The sequence below is a fragment of the Coenobita brevimanus genome, chromosome 110 (assembly GCF_032717465.1).
Source record: "Coenobita brevimanus isolate Jiangsu-jjx chromosome 110, ASM3271746v2, whole genome shotgun sequence".
Lineage (NCBI taxonomy): Eukaryota > Metazoa > Arthropoda > Malacostraca > Decapoda > Coenobitidae > Coenobita > Coenobita brevimanus.
In genome coordinates, this window is record NC_137063.1 from 46,777,506 (window position 1) to 46,803,245 (window position 25,740).

Genomic DNA, 25,740 nt, shown 5'->3' on the forward strand with positions numbered 1-25,740 from the left:
CTGTCTTCTCACCTCCCTCCTTCTCCCAGCCATTCCCCAGCCACTTATACTCGCATTACTTCCATCCTCTACGTTCAACAATTCCTTAAAGTGTTCTCTCCATCTGCTCACTTTTTCTCCCTTCTCCACTAGTAATCTACCATGTTTATCTTTCACTCCCCTGCTAACTTCACTTCCACCCTGTCTTACTCTTTTCACTTCTCTCCAGAACATTTTCTTACAGTCCCTCCACTTTACACTCAAATTCCTTCCAAATTCCTCATCCACTCTCTTCTTACTCTCTCTTACTAATCTTTTCACCTCTCTCTTCCTTTCCACATATAACTCTCTCTTCTGCCTCTCAACTTCTTCCACGCCCCTATTTCTCATCCATTCATTGTATGCTTTCTTCTTTTGTGCCACAGCCCTGTTTCACCTCTTCAGTCCACCACGCTGTTCCTTGCACCCCCTCCGTCTTCTCGTCTTTCCACACACCACATCACATGCTGCACATATTTCTTCTGTAAATATCTTACACACCTTCCACGTCTCCCATCTGCTCCAATTCATATTTGCCCAATCGTTCCTCCACTTCTCTCTTATACTCTGCCTTTTTCTCATCCTCTTGTAACCTTTCCACTCTCCTTGCAACTACTCCTTCCTCTCGTCTTTCCCTTCTTCTATTCCTCCATCTTACTTGCATCCTAATTCTGGCCACCACCAAGTAGTGGTCAGAAAGTCCACTCCCCCAACCTCTATACACTCTTGCATCCTTTACACATCTTCGCATCCTTTCATCCACACACACATAATCAATCATTGCCTTCCTTTCATTCAGTTCACCACCCACCCTTCTCATCACTCGCCATGTATACCTGTGGATCATTTTATGCCTGAAGAGGGTATTGGCTATTACCAACCCCCTCCCAGCACAAATGTCCACTAACGCACTCCCATTCTCATCTATCTCAGCAGGCACACCCCACTCACCAACAAATATACAACCAGCAAAATAACATCTCTAAATTACACTACCAAAACCCATTAGCCTTACTTTTAATTATACTGCAAATAAGCTGCTAATTTACAACCTAGCCATACAGATGTATATTGAGGGACTTCAAAATAATACAAAGAGGAGGAAGGAACTGATTATATGAATACAAATAATGGAAGGAGATACAAATATACAACCAGCAAAATAACAACTCTACCTTAAAAACCCATTGGCCTTACTTTTAATTATACTTCAAATAAGCTACTAATTTACAACCTAGCCATACAGAAGTGCATTATTAAGCTACTAATGTACATTTTCTACACATAACAGTATCAAATGGTGAACATACAGTTATCATGAGCGTAGAAAAAATAAGGTCATGACACTGTATTATGACTTAATACTTACACATAACCAAACTCAGTCTTACCTTACTACAAGAACCAGAGGTGCTATGAATACATTATTAAATGTTTTGAGAAGATAATGGAAGCTATAAAATCTGACTTGGTACTGATAACATGAGACACCTAGTGCCCAGGTGACAACATGTGAAGATGTGTGGTGCCATCTTGCTGCAAGTAAGAGGATTGCTGGGTCTAAGAGAATGGATTTCTATATACAAAAGTCACAATAATGACTATACAGTACAGATGGAAAAATGCATACAGTATGAACTTCAGAACTGAAGTACATGAAAACCAACATCAAAGGAAAAAAATACAGTCCAAATGCTGTAATCACTGTTGATCAGGAATATAAAAACAGGAACATGAAAGAACTAAAACAGAGGTCTGAAGGTTATGAGTTCAGACTACCCACTAAGTATTATGTAATCTAGCCCTACCCCCTGTGGGTTAGGCTATTGGGACTTTGCAAAACAGTAATATGGAGAGAATACTGAGAAACAAAAACAGGAGCTCAGTTTGGAGGCTGCTGACCCACATTACTTACTATCATGAAATCCTCCCCCCTGTGACTGTAATACAACTTCAACATCAGAACATGGAGAGAATACAAGAGTACCAAAACAGCAGCTCAAAAGCTGTGGGCCTGAACTACCACAGAGTATCATATACAGTAGTTTTCTCCTTTGAGTCGCTAAAATCAGATGTATAGGGGTCTGGGCCTAGGCTATTCAAATTGCAAAACATGAACCTGCAGCATATATTAAAAAACAAAAAAAGACAACTTGAAAGATGCATGCTGAGACTACCTACCAGGTCTCATGTAGTCCTCCCCTTTCTGTCTCTGGGTGACCCTAAATTCACTGATCTTCTTGAGGCTCTCCCGGACCTGTGTGCGCACCCACACACACAGGTTGGTGGCCACAATGTGCATCAGCCCAAACCGTGCCAAGAACTTGAACTTATGGCTGTTCAGCTAATGAGGAAAATGGGAACCAGTCAAATGTGTCACTCTTCATCTATCATTTAATTCTTTACTGACCCACCAGGTGTATATGGGCCTACAGCTAGGCTACTTAGTTTAGGCATTCAGAGTGAGAGTGACTACGTACTTTTTTCTGAGTGGTAGTATGTAAGCAATTAACCCCAACCACCATATGATGTCTTAAAAGAGTCATCAGGGCCACATCCGGTTGGGAACTTTAATCCACTAAACCACCAATTAGCCATTTCTCGGCTAAATATAAAGATCTAATACTGCATGTCAACAAAACAAACACAGTAATGGATATTCAGTGTTTCACCCAGGCACTCATGAAAATAAAATGCAGCTCCATAGGCAGCTGCAAACAAACACAATAGCTATCAAAGGAAATTAAAGCAAATCTTCAGAAGAGTATTCATGAAGATACAGTCTAGTTACCTTCATTTATAAAACTCACAAACTATAGTAGTATATGTAGTACTGTATCAGATGTAGCCAAAGTCTATCTGAAATGTGAATCCAGCAGACTGCAGGCTATAGCTGTCCTCTTGCACTCCATCGTCTTTCACTTTGGGGGATAGGGGGAGAGATGAGGTACTGTACATTTGTATGACTGGGCAGTGGAACCACTCTAGTAAATCTATGCCACCACACAGAGGCATCCCTCTTCTGCGCCACTCACAAACAGTAACAAAGCAAGGTAAAAATCAGCATCTCACTGGAGCATTCATGAAGTACACCTGCATGAATGTCAAGACCAGCTGGAGGAGTGGATTGACGCCCCACAGGATCTGGTAGCATGGGGTCAACACCGGTTTCTCAAAGAACACCAAACTCCAGCCCATTGTAGACCATGGTACCCAAGCCAAATGCTGTGTGGGAAGTGAGGGGAATAACCAAATCTTACAAATATATTACGCTGGGAACTGAAAGGGAATTATCTTACGAGTATATTAAACGGGGAACTGACAGAGAACTGTCTTATAAGTACATGTATGTACGTATATGTGAATAGTGACATTACAATGATGACAGAATTAGGGTGGGAGCTCAAATTAATATTAAACCAAACATAAAAATCTTGGGTTCCCAGGCAACTGCTGCCGAGAATTTATCTTACATGTATATAGTAAATATATTTCAGATGTAGCATTACAGTGAAGGCCAAATAAAATGTTTGTATTGTATTTTGTGCTGATGATGATACATAGATGAGTGAACTGATGAACATACTACAGTCTGACAAAATGAACTTGCAACTCTTTGGGAAGGAGAGTTTCTGTGGGAGGTTCTTGGAGAATACTGTATGGGTGAATATTTTGGATAGCTTTAGTGTCTATGGATCAAAATAGGAGCAATAAAAAATGACAAACTAGCAATATAAAAGTACACACTAACAGGGAAACTTTGATAAAGTAAACATGTTGCAAACATGTCATTGAGGCCTAAGAACAAAAAGAATTAGCAATACTGACTACTGACCTCATAAACAGCATTAAGTCCTTTCCCTAACAGAAATCTCACCTAAAACATGTAAAATAATCTGCCTAACAGTCAGAATAATAAACAGAAGTCCCCGATTATCACTAACTCCTTCAGTCCGATTACTTGTTTTACTGATGCTACCTCCTGATGTATTTAGAGAGACTGTACCCTGAAAGGATTACACATTGCATTTCTTAACCCCTCCTGTATCAGATGGTTATCCTAATCAAACAAAATCGTCTGGCTGTAGCAAGAAAAAAAATGTCATCGGCCTGAAGATTAAAATGACCTTGAAGCCTTTTTTTTTTTTTTTTTTTTTTTTTTTTTTTTTACGTGTCCGACTCTGGGCAAAGCCTCAGGGCCTATTTCTTGGGGGCAGTGGCCCATCCCAAGGCCCAGTAGTTCTCCTACACCTCCACATGTCACCACTTCGGCGCTAACACCCACCGTTCATATAGAATACATGCTAGGGCTGTCTCATACATGACTAGTGTACTGGTATTAGCGAGGGTACTTTTATGACATGTCGGCGGGTCATCTGGTAGATCAGGAAAGTCTGCTTTTAGGAAATTCAAATCCTTAAACTGTTCCCTGCCCCAGCCGGGATTCGATGTTGGGTCCATTAGGACTGCAAGCCGCCTCTCTACCGATTCAGCCACACCTCCCCCGTTTGTCTGGTATTCATTTTTACAGATGCTATGAAGATGTGAAACTGGGGATGGTATTATGAAGTGGCTTCGCAGATTTCGTAACCCCTACCTTGGCGAGTTATTTTGCACATTATCCTCAACATCCCCCCTCCCCCTTCTCTCTGCTAAGTGCGTCGCTATCATGATGAACCTAAAACATACTAGAGAATGTCGAGATGTAAAATACAGTTACAAGAGGTGCTACTTCCTACGTCACTTGGAATGCATGCCTCGGTAGCCAATGAGGGACAGGCTGGGAACAGGGGGGCGCGGCTTACACATCAAACTCACCCGTGCACATTCCCAACACTTCCATCACATTTCCATTCCGCCTCTCTATCTTGCAGAAGTACCGAATTTTCTCCTTCAATGTACTTACATTTATCTGAAATCAGACGACGTAATTTATATCACTATTTCCTGACGACTATACTTAAATATGAAAAAAATCTCTAGGCGAGGGGGTTTGAAAAAATTCTATTAAATTCTCCCAATATCAAGTCCTCTCACAGCAAAATAGTCAGGTGGTGAAAAAACACGAAAAAACGTCACCGTACTGGATGATTTAAGAAGTCAACGGAAAAGAAAACTGGAGATGGAAATTAAGAGACTCATGGAGGACTTCGAGTGGCTGCTACTCCTGCTCCATTCACTAGCTCGTAAGTCTTATCATCGCCCGCCTATAGCATGGCGGAGCGATAGAATGTTTTTGCCAGTGTGTGTGTGTGTGTGTGTGTGTGTGTGTGTGTGTGTGTGTGTGTTCTCAACATATCCTGAAATGTTGGGGACGAATTTTCACCAGACCTTCGTACGTGGATGTGCAGAAGCCTATTACTTTTGGTGTGGATTTGATTAATGACGGGGAAGTGCCAGCCGCCATGTTTTTTAATATGGACTGAGTATGCGAAGCGCAGACTGAATTCTGTAGAGTTCTGTGAATTTTCTTCTAATTTATTTTGTAGGTAATTTGTACCTTATCCAACGACATATTTTGGTGGGCTATTAGAATTAGGCCCCCGAATCTTTCGTTTCATTAATTCTCCTTTTACCCTCTCATGGTCGGGACAACTCTTGCTATTCTATTTTAGGTAAAGCCAGACGATATTATTTATCTGAGAGGGAGTCATAGGAGCCTGGAACACACAAACGCACTTAAGATCAACTTCCCTGTCGTAACTCTGGTTTTAACTTCCAGGTAGGACAAGGAGACTATCGAATTTTTCCTGTCTCCTGTAAACCTAAATCTTTATTGTGAGACGAAAATTACTGCAGATTATTATTAGTTGTTGCTGTTATTATTACTGCAGGACCATCAGGAAAAGAAGTGCAAATTCTTCTCGACTAGTTCTTCCTGTAAAAACATCTCACGACAGGGAATCACTCGTAAATGCCTGAGAATCTCACCCCTCCTGGCGTAAGTACGGGTAGCAATAACCCTCTCTCGGTTCCGATAGCTCATTTTCCGTTTCAGCCTACGCCAGAATGTATTATATGACAGTAAGTAAAACTGTTTACATTATGCTCTGTTATTCTGTACTTAATTCTGGTCCTCAAGTCCGTGAGAGAAGTCCGTATAAGAAGAGTGTGTGTCCATATTATTTCACTTGACACGGGCATATCATCCAACCTACAACACCCACACTAACTGGGTGTACTGCCCACGTCCTGTTCCACTACCAATAATTAAAAACTCTGGCATATGACTTCACAAACGTGCTGTACTGACCAAAATCAATCCGACCCTACAATGACCTGAAATTACCTAAAAGACCTGGATTGTCGTTACCTTGACAACCATGCCCCATTTAGCCTGATTACTGGCACACGCTTCCATGGTCAAGGTGGGCCCACTTCCTGTTGACCTGGATCGATATGACAGACCATACACACACACACACACACACACACACACACACACAAACGAGAGAGAGAGAGAGAGATCCCTCAACCGACTTCCAGCACAAAAACGTCCCATCAATTTCACCAAACGCTGTCACACCACTCCCATACAGACCCCGACCTTCTCTTATACACCTATACAGATAATTGCTAAGACATGTGTGGTGTATTGAGTGTATTCCAGTTTAGAGCTCACTGTGTACTTTCCTTTCAGGGGTATACTGTATTGCCATCTAACTCGGTATTGGTGTAACTGGTGTACTACTGGTGTTAGATATGGGTAGACAAATGCTGATGGTGTGCTGAGTGATAATGGTGTGTGTATCGTGGTAAATGAGGGCAGGGGGGGAAAGGGAGATTGATGGCTGAATGCTCTGAGGACTGAATGCTGCTTTCTTTTTTTATCTACTGTTACTTATCACCTTTACTGCCACTACTACCATTACCGTGCTGAAGCAACCCTTTACTACTGCTATTACTACTACTACTATAAATAATAATAAAAAAAAACTATTACTCTTACTACTGCTGTTATTACTACTGCTGCTACTACTATTACTACTACTAGTACTAATAATAATAATCATCATCATCATCATCATAATATAATACAATCAACGAGAAACCGGGAGGTATATAAACCATTACATTCGAAGAGACCAGGCACAGAAATAGTATTTACAAAAATGCAAACTTCAGTATCACACGAGGAGAAGTTGAAATGAGCCTTCGAGTCACAAATAACAGATGAGGATAAGAAAATAACTTAATCCTTTCCCGAGATGCTTCCCCTCTGATCAATAAACTCCTCTGGTGTTAGCTGAAATCCTCAAGTGTTACACAATGATAAGGGTTAAAAAAGAAGTTACATTAACGATCATAGACTCAGGCCTAACTTTTCTCTCTCTCTCTCTCTCTCTCTCTCTACCAGTTTCCTTCTGCATGACACGTTAGTATTCTTCGTGTTATTTATACAAACTATGCAGATACTGAAACGATATACATAACGTACTCTGTATATGTGTGATGTCGTCGGCTATTTATACCGACCATGTTAATGTTGTTATATACAAAAATACAAGAGTACTGTATTAATCTTTAGTGTGGGAAATAAATAGCTAAGGAAGAAGTGTTAAAATACTTCCTAACCCGACGAGCATAAAACTACAAATATCACAAATTGTTTTTCATCATCATACAAACTGTTCACCATCATCAAGAGTCATCACCATCATCATCTTAGGAGTATTGTTCACCACCACCACTATCATCTTCATCATCCATCATACAATTGTTCATCATCATCATCGTTGCCTCCAGACTGCTACGGGTGCGAGGAGGGCGAGGTGCACAATGACCTGGACTGTGGGGGGTACTGGCAGTGTCAAGGAGGGGTCTGGCTCCAATACACCTGCCCACCGATGACCTATTTCACCCTGGCGGTACACACCTGTCCCCCCAAGGACTGTCCTGGTGAGTGGCTTTTTTTTTTTTTTTTTTTTTTTTTTTTTTTACTCGAGTATAGACGATTTTTTTTTTTTTTTGGGGGGGGGGGGACCCGAGTAGTAGATTTCTTTTTTCGCTGTAGTTACAGGATTTTTTTTTTTTTTTTTTTTGGTTCGAGTTGTAGATTTTTTTTTTTTTTTTTTGCTCGAGTAATTTTTTTTTCTTTTCTTTTGGGGGGGAGGGGACTCGAGCATTTTTTTTTCAGGCTCGATAAGTAGTTGACGGATTCTGGGGGTTCTTGAGTAACGATTAAGTTTCTTTTTCTCTCCTCGAGTAGTTTTTTTGTTTTTTTTGCTCGAGTACTAGTTACAGGATTTTTTTTGGGGGGGTGGGGGCGGGGGCTCAAGTAGTAGAGGATTTTTTTTTTTTTTTTTTTGGGGGGAAGGCCCGAGTAGTAATCTTTTTGGGGGAGGGGACTAGAGTGATATATATATATATATATATATATATATATATATATATATATATATATATATATATATATATATATATATATATATTTTGGGGGCTTAGTTGTAATAGGCACTCTGTTGATAATTCTCATGCCTTCAATCTTTCCCATTCTTATTTCCCGATCCTGTACGCACCCCATTTATTTTATTATTAGCAAGATTAGGATGATGGTAATGTAAATGGATCAAGATACATCCCCTCTGCTTGCACTACATCATCATCAACCTCATCATCATCATAAGTGACCTCTCGTTAATCAATGGGTAGGGTAAGAGTCAGAAAATATGAGTATGAAACAATACAACAATGATGTATTCAGTGGGGTCTACATCACATTTCAACCAGTCCTGTGACTTATTCTACCTACTTGCTGCGAGACGTCCCCATAGCTACATAATTATAGTCAGGCAACAGTAAGGCCAGGGGAGGATTTAACATTAGACATCAATCCTCCTCTATTAACTTTAGCTTGGCCTACAGCTGCCACCTCTCCATCTTAAATGCTCGTTCAGATTAACACCAGAATATGATGCTACCTACAAAGAGATGCCACAGAGAGGATGTAGAGCTGCAGTACTGTTTTATTCTGCCACTGAGCTACACGAAATAGTCCTCAAGAGGCCAGAGCACTGAGCTAAGGCGAAGGAACAATACCTGTTTGTGCTTCAGATGTGGTGTGCACGGCGGGGGAGCTGCGTTCAGAGCCAGGCAATTGCAATGCGTACTGGATGTGCTCTCGCGAGGGACGGTGGACATATAGTAGCTGCAGTGTGGGATATTTCGATCCCGCCACCATGTCCTGCAATACAGAGGACCGGTGTTCTGGTAAGTGGGTTTAGATAGAAGGAAAGTACGAGTCCATGAAAGCACCGGGTAATACGAACTAAACTGTGCAGACTTACCTATGCCTGTCACTCCACCACTAGATCCTGCAATAATGAAAACCAGTGTTCGGCCATGGGCAAAAATACATGATACCCAAGGAAAATCCAGGCTAAACAAATCTGATCTATCTGAATTAGTGCAATAAACTTTAACCTCCCTCCCTGTCCTGCTGCAAATATTACTAATGTTCGGGTATGTGTTTGGGTAAGAAGGAAATCAAGGGAACTAAAAGAAGCCACATGAATTATATATAACAAAAATTGTATATACAGTATATATATATATATATATATATATATATATACTGTACAACAAATCCGCAGAACACACTAACTTCACACCCATCACCACCCCTACTACAGCTACAACTTCCATCACCAGTCCTACCACAGCCTCCACCATCCCTATCCTAGATCAGCTACAAATATCACCAATCCTTCCTCCATATAACTTCAAACACTACCAACACTATTAAAACCACAACCACCATATCTAACTCCACTCCTACCACAACTACCATCATCACCAGAACATCAGCTACCACTCCTACCACAACTACCATCATCACCTCGGCATCAGCTATCACTCCTGCCACAACTGAAAGCACCTCTACCCCTCACTCCTGGCACAACAACCACCCCTAACCCTACCCTTCCTCTTACCACAATCCAATCACCCCTACCCTTCCTTCTACCACAACTTCAATCACCCCTTTCCCTTCTCCAGCCCCAGTCGTCATGTGCACAACCCCGTGGGAGGTAATGCCGTCCCCAGACAACCCCCAGAGATACATCATATGCTCAGGGCAGGGGACGTGGGGGGTGGGGCAGTGTCCTGGGGTGTCGGTGTACTTGGGGGAGCAACAGTCCTGCGTCCCACCCCAGACAACGCCTGGGACAAGTGAGTTTCTCTCTCTCTCTCTCTCTCCAAGTTGCTCATAATAAGTCCCAAGTTAATTATATTGTAACTGCTCCATGAAACAGGCTCTCTTAGTTATATTCTTGTTATGATATCTCTCTCTCTCTCTCTCTCCATGTTGCTCATCTTAAATCTGTTACTTGTATTCTAGCTGCTTCCTGAAATAAGTTCCCTGAGTTACTTGTTACGTTCATTCCGGTATTCTATGAGCCTTGGTCAGTTCAATCACATTTTGAGTCAATGTCTTTAGTTAGTTAATTACTGACCAAGCATTCAGTCCATCCAACTATGGTTAAGTCAGTGAGCTCCTTATTCCAATCACATTTCATTTTACGCGGCCTTTTGTAATATTGTCAACCTCACATCGCCATCCAGAAACAATCAAGCCATCCCATAAGTTATTATGTTGGTGAAAATACAGGTAAAAATGCAACCAGCCAATTCCATATCAAAAATTAACCTCCGAGATTCCATTAGTCACGTGAGGCACAGGCGTCTCAAACAACTGGACCACGTGGCGTCCTAATGATGGGGCTGTGGCAGGTGCTGGGGAGGAAAAAATAACTAAATAAATAAATAAATGTCTCTAGCCTCTGACGGTTCATCTAATCCCGTCTTAGCATTAAAGTAGCATGACTCTGTTTCGCCAAAATAAATGGATTATTATGTACAGTAGAAAACTCATGTTTTTCCCTGTATTTCACCAGGTAAAACTACAACTTCCACGTCACCAAGTGCAACAACAACAACAACCACAACACCAGCAACCACAACACCAATAACCACAACACCACCAACAACCACAACACCAACAACTACAACACTAACAACCACTACATCATCAACACCAACACCTACAACCACAACACCAGCAACCACAACACTAACAACCACTACACCAGCAACCACTACACCAACAACCACAACACCAACAACCACAACACCAAAAACCACAACACCAGCAACCACAACACCAGCAACCACAACACCAGCAACAACCACAACACCACCACTAACAACAACAACACTAACAACCACAACACCATCAACCACAACAACAACCACAACACCAACAACCACAACAACAACCACAACACCAACAACCACAACAACACCAGCAATCACAACACCAGCAACCACAACAACACCAACAACCACAACACCAGCAACCACAGCACCAGCAACCACAACACCAACAACCACAACACCAACAACCACAACAACACCAACAACCACAACAACACCAACAACCACAACAACACCAACAACCACAACAACACCAACAACCACAACAACACCAACAACCACAACAACACCAACAACCACAACAACACCAACAACCACAACAACACCAACAACCACAACAACACCAACAACCACAACACCACCAACAACCACAACACCAACAACCACAACACCACCAACAACCACAACACCAACAACCACAACACCAACAACCACAACAACACCAACAACCACAACACCAACAACCACAACAACACCAACAACCACAACAACACCAACAACCACAACACCAACAACCACAACAACACCAACAACCACAACACCAACAACCACAACAACACCAGCACCAACAACCACAACACCAGCAACCACAACACCAACAACCACAACACCAGCAACCACAACACCAGCAACCACAACAACACCAACAACCACAACACCAGCAACCACAACAACACCAACAGCCACAACAACACCAACAACCACAACAACACCAACAACCACAACAACACCAACAACCACAACAACACCAACAACCACAACAACACCAACAACCACAACACCAGCAACCACAACATCAACAACCAAAACACCAGCAACCACAACAACACCAGCAACCACAACACCAACAACCACAACACCAACAACCACAACACCAACAACCACAACACCAACAACCACAACACCAGCAACCACAACACCAACAACCACAACAACACTAATAACCACAACACCAGCAACCACAACACCACCAACCAAAACACCAACAACAACTACAACACCAGCAACAACAACAGATCCAACCACAACACCAACAACCACAACACCAGCAACCACAACACCAGCAACCACAACACCAACAACCACAACACCACCAACAACCACAACACCAACAACTACAACACTAACAACCACTACATCATCAACACCAACACCTACAACCACAACACCAGCAACCACAACACTAACAACCACTACACCAGCAACCACTACACCAACAACCACAACACCAACAACCACAACACCAAAAACCACAACACCAGCAACCACAACACCAGCAACCACAACACCAGCAACAACCACAACACCACCACTAACTACAACACTAACAACCACAACACCATCAACCACAACAACAACCACAACACCAACAACCACAACAACACCAGCAATCACAACACCAGCAACCACAACAACACCAACAACCACAACACCAGCAACCACAGCACCAGCAACCACAACACCAACAACCACAACACCAGCAACCACAACACCAACAACCACAACAACACCAACAACCACAACAACACCAACAACCACAACACCAACAACCACAACAACACCAACAACCACAACAACACCAACAACCACAACAACACCAACAACCACAACAACACCAACAACCACAACACCACCAACAACCACAACAACACCAACAACCACAACACCAACAACCACAACAACACCAACAACCACAACACCAACAACCACAACACCAAAAACCACAACACCACCAACAACCACAACACCAACAACCACAACACCAACAACCACAACACCAACAACCACAACAACACCAACAACCACAACACCAACAACCACAACAACACCAACAACCACAACAACACCAACAACCACAACACCAACAACCACAACAACACCAACAACCACAACACCAACAACCACAACAACACCAGCACCAACAACCACAACACCAGCAACCACAACACCAACAACCACAACACCAACAACCACAACACCAACAACCACAACACCAGCAACCACAACACCAGCAACCACAACAACACCAACAACCACAACAACACCAACAACCACAACAACACCAACAACCACAACAACACCAACAACCACAACAACACCAACAACCACAACAACACCAACAACCACAACACCAGCAACCACAACATCAACAACCAAAACACCAGCAACCACAACAACACCAGCAACCATAACACCAACAACCACAACAACACCAGCAACCACAACACCAGCAACCACAACACCAACAACCACAACACCAACAACCACAACACCAGCAACCACAACACCAGCAACCACAACACCAACAACCACAACACCAACAACCACAACACCAGCAACCACAACTACACTAACAACCACAACACCAACAACCACAACACCAGCAACCACAACACCAACAACCACAACACCAACAACCACGACAACACCAGCAACCACGACAACACCAGCAACCACAACACCAACAACCACAACACCAGCAACCACAACAACACCAGCAACCACAACAACACCAGCAACCACAACACCAGCAACCACAACACCTCCAGCAACCACAACACCACCAGCAACCACAACACCACCAGCAACCACAACACCAGCAACCACAACACCACCAGGAACCACAACACCACCAGCAACCACAACACCACCAGCAACCATAACACCAACAACCACAACACCAGCAACCACAAGAACACCAGCAACCACAACAATATCAACAACCACAACACCAGCAACCACAACAACAACAACCACAACACCAGCAACCACAACACCAGCAACCACAACACCAACAACCACAACACCAGCAACCACAACAACACCAACAACCACAACAACACCAGCAACCACAACACCAACAACCAAAACAACACCAGCAACCACAACAACATCAGCAACCACAACACCAGCAACCACAACAACACCAGCAACCACAACAACACCAGCAACCACAACAACACCAGCAACCACAACATCAGCAACCACAACAACACCAGCAACCACAACAACACCAACAACCACAACAACACCAACAACCACAACACCAACAACCACAACACCAGCAACCACAACAACACCAGCAACCACAACAGCACCAACAACCACAACAACACCAGCAACCACAACAACACCAGCAACCACAACACCAGCAACCACAACAACACCAACAACCAAAACAACACCAACAACACCAACAACCACAACACCAACAACCACAACACCAGCAACCACAACACCAACAACCACAACACCAGCAACCACAACAACACCAGCAACCACAACAACACCAGCAACCACAACAGCACCAGCAACCACAACAGCACCAACAACCACAACAGCACCAACAACCACAACACCAGCAACCACAACAACACCAGCAACCACAACACCAGCAACCACAACACCAACAACCACAACAACACCAGCAACCACAACACCAACAACCACAACACCAGCAACCACAACACCAGCAACCACAACACCAGCAACCACAACAACACTAATAACCACAACACCAACAACCACAACATCAGCAACCACAACACCAACAACCACAACACCAACAACCACAACACCAACAACCACAACACCAGCAACCACAACACCACCAGCAACCACAACAACACCAGCAACCACAACACCACCAGCAACCACAACACCACCAGCAACCATAACAACACCAGCAATCACAACACCAGCAACCACAATAACACCAACAACCCAAACAACAGCAACCACAACACCAACAACCACAATAACACCAACAACCACACCACCACCAGCAACCACACCACCACCAGCAACCACAACACCAACAACCACAACACTAGCAACAACCACAACACTAACAACCACTACATCATCAACAACACCAACACCTACAACCACAATACCAGCAACCACAACACTAACAACCACTACACCAGCAACCACTACACCAACAACCACAACACCAACAACAACCACAACACTACCAGCAACCACACCACCACCAGCAACCACAACACCAACAACCACAACAACCACAACACCAACAACCACAACACCAACAACCACAACAACACCAGCAACCACAACACCAACAACCACAACACCAACAACCACAACACCAGCAACCACAACAACACCAACAACCACAACAACACCAACAACCACAACACCAGCAACCACAACAACACCAGCAACCACAACAACACCAACAACCACAACACCAGCAACCACAACAACACCAGCAACCACAACACCAACAACCACAACACCAACAACCACAACACCAACAACCACAACACCAGCAACCACAACAACACCAGCAACCACAACAACACCAGCAACCACAACAACACCAACAACCACAACACCAGCAACCACAACAACACCAACAACCACAACACCAGCAACCACAACACCAACAACAACCACAACACCAACAACAACCACAACACCAACAACAACCACAACACCAACAACAACCACAACACCAGCAACCACAAAAGCACCAACAACCACAACAACAACAACCACAACACCAGCAACCACAACAACACCAACCACAACAACACCAGCAACCACAACAACAACCACAACACCACCAACAACCACAACACCACCAGCAACCACAACACCACCAGCAACCACAACACCACCAACAACCACAACAACAACAACCACAACACCAACAACAACCACAACACCAACAACCACAACAACACCAGCAACCACAACAACACCAGCAACCACAACAACACCAGCAACCACAACAACACCAGCAACCACAACACCACCAGCTACCTTAACAACACCAGCAATCACAACACCAGCAACCACAATAACACCAACAACCACAACACCAGCAACCACAACAACACCAGCAACCACAACAACACCAGCAACCACAACACCACCAGCAACCATAACAACACCAGCAATCACAACACCAGCAACCACAATAACACCAACAACCACAACACCAACAACCCAAACAACAGCAACCACAACACCAACAACCACAATAACACCAACAACCACAACACCAGCAACCACAACACCACCAGCAACCACACCACCACCAGCAACCACAACAACACCAAAAACCACAACAACACCAACAACCACAACACCAACAACCACAACAACACCAACAACCACAACACCAACAACCACAACACCAACAACCACAACAACAATAACAACAAGAACGCCAGCTACCACAACACCACCCGCAACCACACCACCACCAACAACTAGAGCACCACCAGAGACCGCACCACCACCAGCAACCAGAACTACAACACCAGCCACTAAAACAACCACGAAATCTACAGCACTAACCACAAACACCACATCAAGCTCTTCAAAAACCACTGACACGACAACTACAACACCAACTACAACTACAGCTGCCGCCACACCAACAACTGCACAGAAGACAACTACAACAATAACAGCTACAACTACACCAACATATACAACCCCAAGATCAAGTGCAACAAATACAGCCATCACAACTACAAACACAGACTCAGCAACTACACTACCAAAAAATACAAATACAACTACACAAATAATTTCAACCACAACCACAACGCTTCCTACACTTACAACATCAATGACCACACTAGCTACATCAACAACCACAACCACAACTGCATCAACAACCACATCACTACCAACATCAACGCAGCTCAAATTATCTGAGGCTGCAACAAGAGGTTTATCATCATCATCAATAACACGTAAGATAATTGGTCCTTTTTTAAATTACCGGTACATCAAATCTTATTAAAAGTAATGTTTTTTTTTTTTATTCAGTACTATAATCTAAATCTTCGCCAGGTCGAATAATCTGATTCTCTGTGCTCTTCTCTTAAAAAAAAAAAAAAAAAAAAAAAATCTTGCATGCATTTCTATCTATCTATATACCTAGGCTGCTTCCCCCATGGAAAGGGAGGTAGCCGAGACAGGACGACACACTCCCCATTTACTCATCCATTCAAACACAGTCATTCGCATCTTAGCCCCAAAGAATGAGAGAACACATATAAATAACATGAAATTTTAATATGAATTTGTATGTATATTATATGGGCAGGTTAGTAAATCTACCTACCTACCTATCACTCTCTACCAATCTACAGTATATATCTACTTATCTATATACGTGTAAAAACCCTTATTAATACATGTTTATCATCCCTCAGCAACCCACCGTACATACTACTATACTGTATACCTTACATCTCCTATCTTCTTCCTGTCTTCAGTGTGTGTGTATTTTTTTCGCCTCTTTCTGTATGCAGGTGTTGACAGTAAAAGCAAATATCACATGAGTACTGTACGCCAAGACTGTGTGTGTGTGTGTGTGTGTGTGTGTGTGTGTGTGTTCTTATACATGCTGAAATAAAGACCTGTTGCATCTTAATTGATGTTTTAATTGCACTTTCCTTTTTGTATCAGACATTTCCACATTTCATGTACGGTAACACATTGTTTCCTTCCACTTCAAGCCTGCGATACAAATAGGCTAATTCTAAACATTTGTCAAAGTTATAGCTACCTGCATACGAAGTTCAATAAGCAGTCAGAATTATTATCCACTGTAAAAGATAACATGTACAGAAAAAAGGGGGAAGGGGCTTCTTTCCCCATAAAAGATTAAACTATGATTAGAAGTTATAAATCTGGCCTACAATCAATGTCCATATGACCATAGACCTATTCTCTGCTTTTTAGATTGGAATAAACTTAAAAACAAGAGCAAATTATGCTATGTCAGCACGGCAGCTGTAACCATACTAACTTAGGGTACTTAAAATGTCTGAATACAGTCGTATTAGCGTGAGTAATAAACATCTGCATTTTCAATTTAAAAAAAAAAAAAAAACGAACAATATTCAAGACCTGTACAACCCGTACAAAATTAAGCAAGACAGATCTAAATCTGGACTCTGAGAACTCTTATGAAATGGGGGCGACACTGAAACATCTAACTACTAATAATTATGGTACACAGATGCGCACCAAGCTACTATTCCGTCAAGACGATTCGAGACCATTACCACTTAATACGTCAGCGCCAACTCCAGTTTTATTGGCTCGTGGCCCGTTTACTTTAGGCTGACCCTGCACACGGTGATCTCTGAGAGTTAGCCCGGGGTGGAGGAAACCAATGGGAAGGCCACGTAGCTCAAGGTTGGTGCAGGTTGATCATTGGCACGCGCGCACTGACGGTGGGGCCCAGGCCGAGATACTTAGAGAGGGAAGAGGCGCTGCCTGGAGGACTCTTGTGGGTGAAGTGAGACTATGCTCCCCCAAGATGATGATGATGATGGGGGTACACCAAGGTATGGCATCGCGATGAAACTAATGTAGAAGTCTCTAGGATTCCTATTTTCTCTGCTAGTTTTGGTGAGCCAAAGAAAACGAAGAAATTCATGGCGGAACTAAAGACTGACTAAAATTAAAAGCGCAGATTACATTCATTGTAACTTGTTTTTTTACAGATCATTTGTTAACACTGTTAACAAAGGCTCTAACTATCCGAAACACATGGAAATGAGAAAAAAAAAAATCACAAAATTATTCATCCTCTTCCATATATTATTCATTATCTAAAACCCAGGCCACGGTGACGAAGACTGAAACGTAGTCACCCATAGGCAACTCAGCACCACGCCACCTTCCATGACAGCTTTTCAGTGCTGCATGGTGGTCCTTCTCACTATTTCCTGTCGGTTTCGGATGGAGTGTTTGGTGGGTGAGGACTGTGGGGGGGGGGAGGTGGAGACCTGCTTTTCTATCCTTGACAAACTGATAAAATAGTTTTCTTGCTTGTACCCATCCCTATACCAAACAGCTGCGAAAGGACCAACAGGTTTGTTGCTGTGTGATTTTCTTTGAACACCACCACCATTGCTTTAACTCCCCCTCCACCTTCCCAGCAAACCACCCTTCACCTCCCTCACCCGCATCCCCTTCATTACCACCACTACAATAACCCCCTCCACAACTCCCACAAACAACCCTCCACTCCACCACCACTACAATAATCCCCTCCACCTATCGCACAAACAACCCTCCTCTCCGCCACCACCACTGCAATAACTCTCCCTCCACCTACCCACAGACCCTCCACTCCCCCCCCCCAGCAAGCACCCCATTCAACACCAACAATGCTTTCACGCTTCAATGGTATGATAAATTACTGCCTAAGTTCACACCCAGTATGAATACAGATACTGCCAAGTTAAAGGCACATTTAAAGAAAGCTCACAGTACTCTATCAAATGTTCTCAATTGTTATATATCATGAAAAGTTCACAATCCTCTAAAAAAATATATCACCAAAGTTCACAATCTTGGGTATAATGTTTGGGTTGCTAAATCAAATGAAATTTTACGATGTTCTGTTCAACATTTTCAATAAATCGCTGAATCTGTCATCAAAACGTGCCTAATTCCCGAAAACATCAATTATCGAAAAGCAAAGTTTTGTTGCTTACTTATTTCAAATTAGTTATTTTACTTTTATCTTGAAACACTAGTTACACCAGTGCAATTCGTCGTCTTGTTCGGCTTGTGAAGGAACTAACAGACTAGACTTATTTCACTTAAAGCTGGCCTACAACTGCCATTTCTCCACCTTCAATACCAAACAATACAGTAGATTTAGCACAAGATTTAAGATGTTCGTCACGAAAGAATGCTAAGGAAGGAAAAGACGTGGAGCCGCAACATGTATTTTTCAGCCACTACACTACGTCAAATATGCTGTAAAGGACAAAAATGTGGGCCAAGTTAAGGTGGAGATGCATACCGATGGCCTCGTTAACTGTAAGGGTTACAAACGACTGCTATTACCCCCTTCAGTATATTAATCTCCCTCTGACTGAATATTACTACTGCTACTACTACCATTACCACTGCCAATGCTACTACTACCACCACTATAGTACTACTACTGCTGCTGCTACTACTACTACTAATAATAATAATAATGATAATAATAATAATGAGACATTAATGCATGATCGTGCTGAAGGGGTTATCCTGGGAAATGATGAGCAAGATAAAAGCTAACACGTCCGAGTAGAGAAAGTGTTGGAGCAGAGTGAATACCGTAGACTTATTACTGGTTGAAACTATATTGTGGTTTCCGTATATAACACTAATAAACAAAGACTGGAAAAAAGGGGAAAAATAAGAATATAACTGCCTTACTATAGTATCGGAGACTACAGGGATTATGCCACAAACGACACTTTCTCACAACGTCACGGTCCGCAAACTGGCTTCATTGCTTTCATACGAGGCACTCACCATAGCACTACTATCCGCCCTTAATATATTCTGCCCATTGATGAAGTTTTTTATCTTAATCTTCATATCACCAGGCGATTAAGTTCAGCAGTCTTCTCGTTGCAACAGGAGTTAGGGGAGTCTGCTTTTAATCCCTCCACTGTCAGCCATCACTCCGGAAGTTAAAAAAAAAAAAAAAAAAAAAAATTTACTCTTCCATCAACACCAGGGTCAATCCGTTCACTAACCCTATATTTTCTGTTGCTCTAACCACTCCGATCACCTTTACTCACTTGTGTGGATTTCCAACTATTGTCTATCTGCCGCTGCTCTCAATCTGACCTCACTGCATCAGGATATCTATTCATCTCACAGTCTACTCTCAGCATCACTCCAATGTTCACCCAATGAGCTCTCGTAGGAAACTGAAGGAGTGAGGGTTCTTCGTTGCATTCGGATACTGCGTCATAATTCATTATTCTGCTGTTTCGTGTTTCATTTCGTTTTATTCACTTGATCGGTATTTTTTTGAACCAGGATGCACAAACGCACTAAACGATTAATTCCCTGTCGTAACTTTTGAATTGCAGGAGGGACAAGGAGGCTGTCGAATCTTCCTCGGTCCTCTGTTCTAAATTCACAAATAAATCTTAGTTGCGAGACGAAAATTACTGCAGCTTTAAGTAATTTCTGCAGGACGGTCAGGGATAGGAATGCAAAATCTTCCCTTGTAAAGTTCTTTCTAAAAAAAAAAAAAAAAAAATGCAAGTTACTACAGGGAATCGATCATAATTTGAGATACCTCGGCCTTCAATAATTGTAGGTTCACTTCTGTTCTTTGAAATTTACTGCATATAACTCAAGATTTCTCTGTGTGTGTGTGTGTGTGTGTGTGTAGGGGAAGAAGTCCCTGTCCAGAAGTTGAAATCTTGAGTTTCCCCCATCAATGAACTTTAGAAAATTCCGCAACAATAACATACAATTAAAAATAAATAAGTAAAATACAAAAAAATGTCATCTAAGTGAATAGGTTAATCGAGGCGCTATAGCGAACCCCCTCCATCACCTTTGGGGTTAAAAAATAAGAGGCGCAATAATCGGGGCGGCAGTTACGTTACGTCGCTGTAGAGAAAAAACCGTTAACGTATCGACGCATTTTTCAACGGCGCGGAATGAAAACCGGGCAGCTGGGCGAAACGAGTGAAAAATAGTGGATAAAAGGCTTCATAAGTTTTTTTTTTTTTTTTTCCTATTTCTGGCACAATGACGAATTGACCTGGCGTATGGTGGTGGAGTGGCTTCAAAATTAAAAACTATTAACTTTTTCATTAGTGATTTTTTTATATATATACTTTTGGTTATAATGACAGATGAGACTGAAAAATTGTATGGTTAAAAGAGGTAGAAAAATACTTTTTTTTTTTTTTTTTTAAATTCTGCATAATGGAATGATATACAAAAAACTAATGGGACTGGATGCTAAAAAGAACTGAAGTAAATGAAGACGATGATGATGATGTAGCTTATGAAAAGTGCCAGAACGGCTGCATCAGGAATATTTGTATTTCTGACGTAATAATGACAGTATATAGAAGCAAGATGGTACGAAACGGGGGAAAAAAAAAATGCTTAACATTTATTATGTCTTCTTCCATGAAAATAATACAGGTATATAAATCCCTCATCAAACTCATTAGAAAAAAAACGTGAATGGTACAGTCAGATGTATTTGGAGGCGTTCTCTTCCTCCCATGACCATGCAGCTTATTATATTTACGGCGGCATAATCCACAGAAAAAATGAGAGAGAGAGAGAGAGAGAGAGAGAGAGAGAGAGAGAGAGAGAGAGAGAGAGAGAGAGAATTTCCTCCATCCATGTAGATATAATTGAGTCACCTCCAGGCAACATCCGTGCCCTAGATACCAACGAAATACATTCCATTCCAGACTTCTTTGACGGAGGCAGGGAGTCACTTACCCATGCCCCCCCCACGCCCGCAGGATCGTTTCACACACACACACACACACACACACACACACAAAGCCTAATCTTGCGCTAAGCCAGTCCGGTGCATAAACTCCCTCTCGGCGCAGGAAGTCAGCTAATAACTCTCTCTTATAAATTTTCTTTTTCCCTGCTACTAACGTAATATACTTAAGATCATTAGTAGTTCGGTACACAGCGCGAATTTCCGCGCCAAACAAGTGACTCGGGCACATAAATTCCCCACATCCTCGGCGCGCGGGAAGTTGCTTAATATTTCTTTCGCTTTTAATCTTTCTTCTCCCGCTGCTTTTTATTTTTATTTTTCCTCGGGCTTTGGAAACTGCGTGCCGTGACTTGTGGTGTCGCGCTCTGCTTAAACGGCACTCGGTTCCCAGAAAGTTTAATTACGAAGTGGGTCGCTGAGGGACGAGGCGCCGTAACTCTCGCCTGCCGAAAACTCCCATCTGGTTCCCCCCCCTCCCCCCCTTTGCGCGCATTACTTCATCTCCCCTCGTTTTCTTTTTTGTTGTTTTTTGCGGAATTTTTGCCTTGCTCTCGTTTTCTTCGTTCTCGTAATTTTTTTCTTAATCTCGTTTCTTTCTCGCTTCTTCATAAAATTTACCTTACTCTCGTTTTCTTTTTCGGTTCTTCGTAATTTTTGCCTTACCCTCGTTTTCTTCTTCGTTCTCTCGAAATTTTTGTCTTAATTTCGTTTTCTTCCCCGCTTTTCATATCTTTGGTCTCTTCCTCCTCCTCCTCTCCCTCCCTGGCTTTTGAAGTGAGATGCTGCTTTCATTTCTGAGTGTGTTTTTGGATGATGGTAAGTCGTGTGGGCGGGTCTTATATACTTTAATCAGGGAGCTTCCAGTGGTTGGGTGAGTAGCGTGTGCGTCTGCCAATTCTTTTAAACGAGGTTCAATCCCATCCGAGGGTGGCCATTTAAGAGGGTGCGATAATACGTTTCTTCATATGATTTCACGCGTTCGCACCCTGCTGAGGTTCTGTGGATAACGAATTTTCACACACAAAATAACACAAATCTTCTTTCCAAAGATAACAAATTCTCATCCACAATATAACATTAATTCTTCACTCACAAGATAACAAATTTTCACTCGATCAATTTTCACAATATAATTTTTGTTTTTCTCATAAACAGCCACTAGAGGTCTACAAAAATAAAACTATCCACATGCATTTTTTCCCCTGCCCTCCACAAGGCCTGTCACGCCTGTACCAATGAGTGAAGCATCGGGTGGGGTGGGTCACTTCCCCAATGACAAGAGTGGTGTTCCTCGACCCTATTGATCAGTTGCTCTTCATAACCAGCAAACATGGCCTGAACGTGTAAAGATGAACTCCTTCCTCCCTCCCCCAATGTAGGCCGTGTCTATGTCGGCTGCTACATACATAATGTACAATATATATACATATATATACATACATGTTTACATGAATACCCATACATAAATATACACATGTATACATACATGCCCACAAATATACACATTTATATATACATACCCACAAATATACACATTTATACATACAAACACACATACACATGAATACATACATACATGCATATCCATACATATATACATACCTGACATACATAAACACCCCCCCATATATATATATATATATATATATATATATATATATATATATATATATATATATATATATATATACCACAATGTTATTACAGGACGAGGTTTCAGCAGTGTCCCTTTTTCCACTGCAGATTCTCTCTCGCAGTAACCCTGATAATATATTTCACTACCACTACAATTCGAACATTTTTCTCGACTTGCAAAATCCCAGCCGAAAGTAAACGTCCAATAAAGCAGAACTCAGAAAATAAAATAAAAGTCACAGAAAATGTATCAAGGACAAAGCTGAGTAAAGTTCAACATTGATTGTAGTTTCATTCAAGCCTTAACTATTTTCAAATTTGCAGACCCATAACCGTTAGAGAAAAAAAAAAATCGTTCATATTTGAATTTGAAACGTAAACATAACTGACACGACTGACGTTAAATCAAAATCATTTCCACGTTTTTCGTTCCGTTGGAGGTAACTATACTATTTAAGGATCGTTTTATGAGTGGTTTTGGAGATGTCAAACACCACTTTCTTTGCGATTTGTTTTGCACATTACACCTTCATATCCCTCTGTATGTTACTGATAAACTATGTCTATATTTAAAGGATGTAACATACGAGAATGGTGAGGAAGAGGTGCTAGCAAGCCTCCTATGCCACTTAGAGTACGGATCTATATCATCCTATCTATCTACCTATATCTATCTTCCTATCTATCAATCTTCCTAATCCCAGAGCTGATCCAGGGCCGCCGCGACAAATAAGCCACCAAGCAACTACTCGATCACCACTCATCACTAGCCTCTCTTAGCCAAGCCACCCTCTCTCACGTACTCCACTTTATTTTTCCACCTTGCTGACTGTCATCCCCACAATCATAAATTTCGCTACACTCTTTGGTACAGTATCCTTCCACTCTGCCTCCTTCAAAATATAATATCCAGTTCAATACTTTTATCCTATCTACATCTATTACGACCACGAAATGACGTAAAGTTTGCAACAAAAATATTACAAATTTATAATCGACCCAACCCTGCATTAGTGGAAACAAAAAAGTTGGGATAATTTTTATATTTTCTTCTGTTTTCCTTTTCTTCGACTGCGGGAGGCATGGAATTTGATATGTTTTGCAGGCCGTGACATTTTTCCAAACTTTTATCCAATTAGACCGCAAATTTGAAGGGCGGTAATCCAGTAACTTGCCCTCCCTCCCTCTCTCTCTCTCTCACACACACACAGTTTTACCGCTTTTTATTTCGTATTACCATTCTTCCTACATTTACACCCCTCCCTCCCTGCCCACACATACACAACAAAACAGTGTATATATGTAATATATACACTATATGTACAATATATATATATATATATATATATATATATATATATATACAGTATATATACACACTATTTCTTTCTGTTGATCGTCTCTCACCATGTTCCTTGCTCATATCCTTTCCCCTCCTTCAACTTTCCCTCACCCCTTCCTCCCTCTCCCTCTCAGCCAGCCTGGGCCATAATTAACTGGATGTCAGTTAGTCTAATATATTCAGCTGCAACCAACTTTGACCCCAGCCAGAGTGCTGGGCTGCCCCCTCCTCCATTCACCCCAAT

The 25,740-nt window shown here is 42.1% G+C and overlaps 1 pseudogene; it reads right to left on the bottom strand.

The window, feature by feature from the left end:
• LOC145417573 (proton channel OtopLc-like) overlaps positions 1–9,199 on the bottom strand; it is a 31,397-nt pseudogene extending 22,198 nt beyond the window's left edge.
• Positions 9,200–25,740: the final 16,541 nt, after the last annotated feature.